The sequence below is a fragment of the Haemaphysalis longicornis genome, unplaced genomic scaffold (assembly GCF_048455015.1).
Source record: "Haemaphysalis longicornis isolate Haplotype H1 unplaced genomic scaffold, Haemaphysalis longicornis Haplotype H1 scaffold_13, whole genome shotgun sequence".
NCBI classification, from domain to species: Eukaryota; Metazoa; Arthropoda; class Arachnida; order Ixodida; family Ixodidae; genus Haemaphysalis; species Haemaphysalis longicornis.
In genome coordinates, this window is record NW_027526233.1 from 60,197,836 (window position 1) to 60,206,562 (window position 8,727).

An 8,727-nucleotide genomic window follows, 5' to 3' on the forward strand; every position below is an offset into this window, starting at 1 on the left:
TTGATCCATTGTTCTCAGCCTCCTCTCAAAACATATTTTACTCTGCGCTTCTCGAACTTGAAACGAAGCCCAGCCCGTATCTCCCTGCACTGCTTCGTTAGTCGTTTTTCCAAGCTATCCTAAGGCCAAAGGGCCTACCGTTCTCTGGTTCCCTTCAACACCTGCTAGAACGTCTCATTTTAAGAAGAGGCCTGCATTCGCAAATGTGAGACCCATCACCATTACTCCTTTCCACATTCCTCTCACTACTTCATATTTGTTGTACCCCCTCCCCAGAGCTTTATGCTTCATTATAGCTGCGTTTCGCTTTCACTTCCCTGAAGTTACTCCACGCGAGTTTTTAAGTAGTTATTCCCTTCGTTTATCCACACTCCCAAATATCTATATTCCTTCACTCTCGGTAATTCGCCATGTTGGGTTGACACTGCGTCAGTTCTAATGCCCTTGAAAAATATTAATCCCGATTTTTCTGCGCTACAATTTAACCCGAGGTCAGTGTCGTCCTGACCGCTAATATTTATGAGTCGTTGTATATCGGTCTGGTTATCAGCTAAAATAACGATGTCGTCTGCGTATAACATTCCCGGAATACGCTGTTGTACCACTTCGCCTTGCAGCATATGGGTTAGGCTGAACCCTAATTGACTTTCTTCCAGTTTCTTTTCTAACCCTGCCATGTAAAGCATCAACAGTATTGGGCTCAAAGGGCATCAGTGTTTCAGTCCCCGATGGGTGTTGACCAGCTCGGCGCATTTGTCCTTGCCATGTAAGGTTCACTCTAGTAAATTGCTATAAGGAACTTTAATAGCTCGTCATATAATCCCTGGAGTTTCAGATTATTTCACCCGAATCTTTGAACTCGTTTATAGTATCTCTTCTCAAATAGTTTACCATTTCCTCATTTCACTCCCTAGCACTACTTCCGGTCCAGAGATACGCCACTCCTAAGAATGTATTTTTCCGCTCTATGATGCCTCTAACCCATAGATGCTCTTTGCAGCTTTCACGCATTATCTGCCAGTCGGTCCCTTGTTTAATAAGCCCGCCAACGCATCCCCCTCTCTTCATTCCTGTGGTCACGTTGCATCCTTCCCAGACACAATTGTCTATGACAGGTGGGGCTCCTACTTCTCGGAGGTTAGTCTCGGCTAAAGCGTATACGTTTATTTCTTCCTGTTCAAGATGGTTTTGAATTTCTACCCACTTATCAAGCTTCTCTGCCTCCCTGCATGTTTACGTAGCTGATTAAATATTTATTGCATTTGTTTTTCCATTTGGCTTTCCGCTCACGGGGTCTATTTTACACTCTCGCAGCCACCGCCATTATGACGATGAACGATATACGGTGGCCCGCGGCACCTCCGCGGAGTTCTTACCATTCTCGGGAGGCCCTGGTACGGTAGATGCCATACACGGAAAGGACGATGAAGGATAGGAAGAGGATGGCTGCTATGCCTGTGATGACGATCGCCTGCGTCGAGATGCCGCGGGATTTTCGTACCGCCCGCAGGTTTCCCACGTTGCCAAAGAGCTGGAGGATGTCTGCAGCGGCACACGACAGAGTTTCCAGTTGAAGAACGGGAAAAAAAAAAGAGGGCGTGCTTTTTCACTGAGCCATTTTGAGGGAACTTGGGGATAGAGCGCGTATACGTGCGTAAGCAGCACAACTCACTGCGCAATCGGCAAAGATGAGAGAACAACACTGCCGTGCTGACTTTACCTGAAAGCTTGTTGCGCGTAACAGCAGCATACACGTATCACCATGAGCAGGAAGATATGATGAACAACAACAGGGGTCGGCCAAAGATTCGATCGAGGGATGAGCTACGAAAATTTGGGGTTAAGGGTGGACTCAGCTAGCACTCGATAGACGTTGCTGGAGATCTTCGGGAGAGGCCTTCGTCTTTCAGTGGGCACAACCAGGATGATTATGACGATTACGATGACAAAAAACATCCGTAGGCGGCTATTCCGTTCTCACGACCATTTTTTACTTCCCTCCCTGCCATGCAAACGCCTCCCTTCCCTCCTTCCTCGAACCCCTTACTCTCCACTTCCTGTCTCGCTCCTACGCGATAGATACGGCGGAGGTTTCAATTTCGGCGCACATTAAAAATGCCCAGGTGGTCAAAATTTATCCGAAGCCCTCCACAACGGCGCGCCTCATCGCCTACGTTGCATGGGCGCGTTAAACCCTACAATCAATCAATCAATCAATCAATCAATCAATCAATCAATCAATCAATCAATCAATCAATCAATCAATCAATCAATCAATCAATCAATCAATCAGGTTTGCTCAAATCAATCCTATTTTTTCGAGATGCACTGCTCGCGCAGTGTCTACTGGAACCTTTCGTTACGGTTGGACTTGGAATGCCGCCACGAGATCTAGGCTTTTGCGTGAGCCCTGTCTGTATCTTTTGTGTTAAAACATTGCTCTCAGCGCGAATTCTTTGTTTGCTATCACAGAAACCAAGCACGCATATTTTTTCAATGAAAAAAAAACAGTGCTAATAGCCGTAATGTATTGTTGTTCTGCCTCAAATATGGCTGCTCGCTTTTTCTCAACGGTGTTGACAAGAAGTAAATATTGTACCAGATGTAGCAGTTTAGAAAGGTGTTTCCTCTAAAACTTCTCGTTTAAGAATTCTTTTAACTTTAGTCCGGGGGAGGTATCGACGGACGTGCAGGCAGGAAGGCAGACAGACAGACAGACAGGCAGACAGGCAGACAGACAGACAGACAGACAGACAGACAGACAGACTCTTTGTGAGGCAAAGAAAAGGAAATTAGCATAAAGTGCGAACAGGCTAGTATAAAAAAGACTATCGTCATTGAAATACAAGCATTATGTGACCCCTTTGCGCATCAAGAAAGGCAACCTGTTTCGCCAACAAAAGTATTAACGCTGCGCTAACACAGCAGGGATGTGTGATGAAGCGCCGCGATTTCGTGTCCTTCAATAAACTCCCTCGTTAGCAGCTGGTCCTACCTTAAACGTTTAGGGCGACAGCTCTATCATTGCAGGCACAAACCCAGAAAACGCCCCGTAGTGTCCTTCTGACCTTCAAGCTCAGCCAGGGTCAAGCCAGCGCCGCGTGAGGTTGCGCAGTAAAAGTGTTTAATCGCTCGTTCGTTTCAAGAGAAAGGGTGCGAAGAGGGGCATAAGGGGAAAGAGTAAGACCGCTGGGCATCAGAAAATGATACTATATAGGAGGTGCTAGTTGTATCCAAGTTCACTGCGTGTTCGTGTCTACACCGGTCATTGGGACGGCCAGCGCCTGTATTGCCTTTTGAAGCAATTGTGGGCGCAGTCCCTGCGCGACTTCGGCGCGAAAACAACTCTCGCTCGACAAACTTGGTTTAACTGCTTTCAACAACAGCAAAAGTTCTTTCATAATGTGTGTCCTAGCATCCTATTCTCGACGTTATATGTATGATGCAGTTGCGTACAATAACCTTTCAGTTGGTGTCACCGCTGCTGTCACGGTTGTTCCTAAGTCTCTCGTCCATGTATTTTGCGCTTTTATTTTCCGTCACGCTCCAACTCACCCAAGCTTCCACGTTATGTAACGCAGAGACAACACACTGCATTGTATACACGGTGTCACAGTTAACGGGTGCGCGGATATTTAAAACGACCGAAAAAATACAAAATGAAAAATACGTCAAAGGGACTTGACGTTGTGAGTTCGTTTATGTTCTTCAGGCGCAATGGTTTGTTTCGCTTTTTTTTCCTATTGTGCGTGTTGAAGTCAGCGAAACCGCCCTTCTGGGGTCTAATAACAGATCAGAGGAGAAAGTTCTGAAATATTCGAGTGTCGTGGGAAACGGCTGCCTCTGCTAATGTTCATTTGCGTACGGTTAGAGCAGCCGTTTTTTTTTCATCAGTATAGTTAGAAAAAACTTGGTCGAATGCATATTACGCGAACATTAAGCGCCAAAAATTCCGCCGATGCGTCTGTGCCATCTCAGCGACAATCATGTGAACAGTCTCACGTAGACTCACTAAATAAAGGCTTTCCGAGTATCGGCCCTCTTTTCTCTCATTGTTATGCGCCGCCAGGATTTTCATTGGTCTGTCGGCAGCACGTGATATTTGTTTACATATGGGCGCAGCCATTTTGTTTCTGGGCACCTCTCTCTCTCTCTCTCTCTCTGCTGCGCGCACGCTAGAGCGGCCGGTCGCGTTCTTCCCGTCACAACCGGTGGCGGGTTTCGTTGGGATAGATGGCAACACTGCAAGCCAGAAACAAAATGGCCCCCAGACGCTTCCGGGTGCACGAAGTGGCGGTACTCTTAAGCGTAACTTATTTAGTGACGCTAGCATCAACGGAAGAAGAGAACGAGATTGAGCTCCGGCTTGGTACTATCATCCACACACGGCTCTACCATCTGCGCGCCGTTCGTCATACACCTTGTAACCTCAATACATATAAATATAACTCGTAATACATATAATTTCGTGCCAGATGATGAATGTATACATACCGACGCGCACGCAGACTCACACACACGCACATCTGACTCTCCCTCCTGGGGAGAGGGATCACAAAATTTCACTCCTCGTACCGTTATGCTGCTCCTAATTTCCCCTCACGAGAGGGAAATTACGCTCCGCAAGGTATGGATACGGTGTCTCTTGTTTCTCTTCCTAAGTTGCATATAGTAATTGTTCTATAAAGGGGCAATTTCTATAAAGGGGGCAATTTCACAATGGGTCCCTTTGTACTTACTGATTATTACATCTTAATAAGGGGGCTCTTCCGGTTCATCCAAAACTAGTTAGCGTCGGCGTGTGTCAATCCTCGGCCATCCATAACTTCCTTGGGGCCTGAGCCCCGGGCACAAAAGTGACCGCACGTGACAGCGCACCACTATTACAGGGGACGATGTTATAAAGGCGGTGTCTAATCTGGCACCGCTCCATGGCATACTAATTTTTCCAGAATTCTACCGACAGTCACCGTTCATCAACGCCCATTGGCTACCAGAAGTCACATGACACCTGCCGGTAAAATAACGGAATTGTTTTTCTACCGCAGCCGACAAAAAAACCTAACTTAATCAAACCTACTGAAAGCAACGACAAAAGAAAGGCACAGAGGACAAGGCAGCCAATGGGTGGCCACTACCGTTAAAAGTTTGTAAATTCTTCCGCCGGAGCCGGCAGAATAGACAATGACATGCTGTAAAGAACAGTGGTTCGACTTTTCAGTATTGGGCCTCCTGATACTCCGCTCCTTTGCTTCCATTCCCACCCCTAGTAACGTTACTTCGCGTGTCGCTATTTCGCGAAGCCGGGCCATTTTCAAGGCCATGGACTTCGAAGCTGTACCCGGCGTGTTCGCCAGGCCAGGCCACCATACAGAGGGAAATCTGGCGCTGCCATCGCGGGCAGTCGTGTCCGCCGCCATTGCAGCTAGCGACGTTCCTTGCCTAATTGGCTTGGCCAGCCACAAGGCTTGTTTTGTCTCGAAGCCGAAATAAACAAAAAGGGGATAACATTTCTGTTGTTCATCTTGCATGAAGCTCCTGAATAATTACTGACGAAAAAATCTTTTGGGGCCTCAATTTCATAATAACAAAACAAATTTCGTTAATCTTCCACAGTAGTACTGTTAAGGTGGCTAGCCACCTTAGTACTGTTGCTTTTCGGCAGCCAGAGGCAACTTTCTAGCCTCTTCATGAGCCATGCCAAAGACAAGGACAAGTGGAACGTGCCTGCCCGGTGCATGACGGAACACTCGCTGAAGCGCGGCACGCCTAGACAGTGCGCCAAATTTTCCTCAAGTATATATTAGTATGAAACTGTAGGCCGGCCACGACAGACAGGGCCCTTGGAGGTGAACAATGCACTTGCCTTCTTTTCCGAGGAAGACCTGTCCCTCGATGATGTGAGGGGCGAGGCGGAACATCCTGTGGGTTGCCTTGGGCGCGGTGGCTCCGACGTTTTCGCCCGAGTGGAACATGGGCCGGCGACCCTTCTTGCTGCTCTTCTTGTCCTTGGCCATCGCTGCTCGCTCGCTGGAGGTGCAGAGCCGGGAGGGCTGCGTGCGATGCTCAGCGCGTTCCTTCTTCTTCTCGCCCTAGCTGCACGCGACGGCAGAGTTGTTTTTGTTGTTCCTGGCGATGTGGCTCATACCCACGTGGGGAATTGGCCAGGAATCGGGCGTGAGAAGGGCTGATGCGCCCGCTTAAAACACCGGAAACTAATACACCTCTCTATTTATACGCAGAGAGAAAAAAGGAATTGGTTGAAAGTTATAGCTGGATTTTTGATTAGAACAACTGAGCTTTTTGGAGCGGAAAAACTACATGCCAGAATCAACGCTAACAGGGCAGGCGCCTGGACTCGGAAACGTATGCATGAATGGCTGCAGCCACCCCTCGGTGACAATATCCCAGTTATGTGGCCCCAAAAGATAGTAGAACGGGCATGAAAATAGGCAGGCCAATTCGTCGTAATGGCTTGGCAAGATGACGTTGCCTCATCATAGAAAAACCGCGGATATGCAATAGAAAGTGCTCTAAAGTCTCCTAATCACCGCAGACAGCACATCGGGAGGAGGAGGCTAGACGAGCCCGGTGCATATAAAAGTTGAGTTGGGGGACTCGGCATCTGAAGGTAGTCAGTCTGACCTCGCATTGTCGAGATTCACAAAAACGGGTATTCCAATTATGTTTTAAATGGACATAATCTTCAAAATTAGTGATGATTCCTTCCTGCATTCCTGCTAGGCGTTGGTAGGTGCGAAACCTTGCTCCTGCTACAATGAAGGGAATAGGGCATAGGTCAACTGCAGGGCCATCTAACGACGATCGCGCCAAGAAATCCGCCTGTTCATTAAGCTGTAAGCCTTTGTGACCTGGAACCCAAATGAGGCAGATGTCCCGCAAATGGGAAGGCACAAGAAAGTTGAATGTACGAATAAGAGCGGAATTTGCGGATGAAGACAGAGCAGAACAAACCGATAAGTAGTCAGTAATTATTGCTACGTGAAAGTGCTGCGGAGGTACGTCTTTTAAGGCCAGAACTATCGCAAGGAATTCGGCTTGAAATATTGATGTGAAGTCAGGCAAACGCAGCGAGACTGACCAGTTAAGGTGTGGACTAAAAATTCCCACACCTCCTCGCTCCTCACGCTGGGATGCATCTGTTGCAACTATTGCATAATTCTTAAAGCTTGCCAAATGGTCGTGGAGTATTCCTGTTAAAAATCGCGAAGTAAGCATTTTAGCGTTGGTGGGGAAAATATTATGGAAAGTTAAAGGCGCAGGAGGAACTCTCAGCTCTCAGCGCGAATTCTCAGCGCGAATTCCATTTCAAACGCAGTACTGTGGGAATATTGATACTCAATGGTGAGAGTAACGTCTGGGCATAAACACACTGTGGTCGAATGTACCGAGGCCACCAAGAGCTGAAAAAGAGTGCTGGCTGAGCAACCATTAATGAAAAATATCTGCTCTGTGGAGATTCAAAAATCCTGATAACCGTCAGTACTGTTAGTAGCCGAAACCGAGACTCCAGGCGCGGAATGCGGGCCTCCCAATACAAGATATTATTGGCGACGCACCTTGGGAGGCCGAGGCACAATCTCAGTGCACGGTGTTCCAACATAATAAGCTTTCTGAATTTGTAATGTGGTGAACCGGAAAAAAGGGCGCAGCCAAACTCTAAAATGGGACGCATGTACCCCCTGTAAAAAAAAAGTAAAGTGTCCCTTCTCATTCCAAAAGACCTATTGCTGAGTCTCCTCAACAGTCCAAGTGCCCGCTCTCCCTTGGTCGCAATATGGTTTATGTGAGGGCGCCAGTCCATTGCCTGATCATATATTACACCCAAATACTTCAAAGACACCACCTGAGGAATAGTCGCCTCCCGATACGTCACGCAGAGGGTAACCGGAGCAGATACCGGAAAAACAATGACTGCGCACTTCTTGACGTTAAGTTTCAAATTTATGTATGTTAACCTCCTTTCGATGGAAAACAAATATGCCTGTAGCATTTCATAAAGAACATGAATGTCCTGGGCAGCAGAGAAAAAGGCTATGTCGTCAGCGTAAACATAAGTACAGTCTTCCTGATTTGTTGGGATTGAGCGCATTAGTAGAGTAAATAGGATGGGGGAAAGCACCGAGCCTTGGGGGACGCCCCTTGTCTGATATAAAGTCGATGATTTAAAGCCATTTTTCGAACAAAAGACCTTGCGTCCAATTAAAAATTGTTGGATCCATGAAAGAATGTATTTGGGCACCCCACATTCCTTAAGATTGGCTAGCAGTACGCTATATTCCACGCTGTCATACGCTTTAGCAACATCCAGTGTGACGAGTGCGCATACCTGTTTGTTTCGGCGCGCAAACTGAATACGGCTCTCCAGGTCAACATGGGCGGACCAAATGAAGCATTCCGGACGGAAGCCAATTTGATGCGGACTCAGAATATTTTTACTGGACAAAAACTGGGCTAATCGCCCACACAAAATTCTCTCTATCAATTTGCCTAGGTTGCTATTAGTGCAATTGGTCGAATATTGTCCGGAATAACACATAGACTGGGGTTCTTTAGAAGGGGGACAATTTTTGCGATTTTCCAATCTGCAGGAATTCATGATTTTTCTAATGAATATTTATAATATTCAATAGATCGTCAGGAGATTCCTCAAGCAAAAGTTTTATCCCGGGAGTAGAAACCCCATCTGGCCCCGGGGAGGCTCCC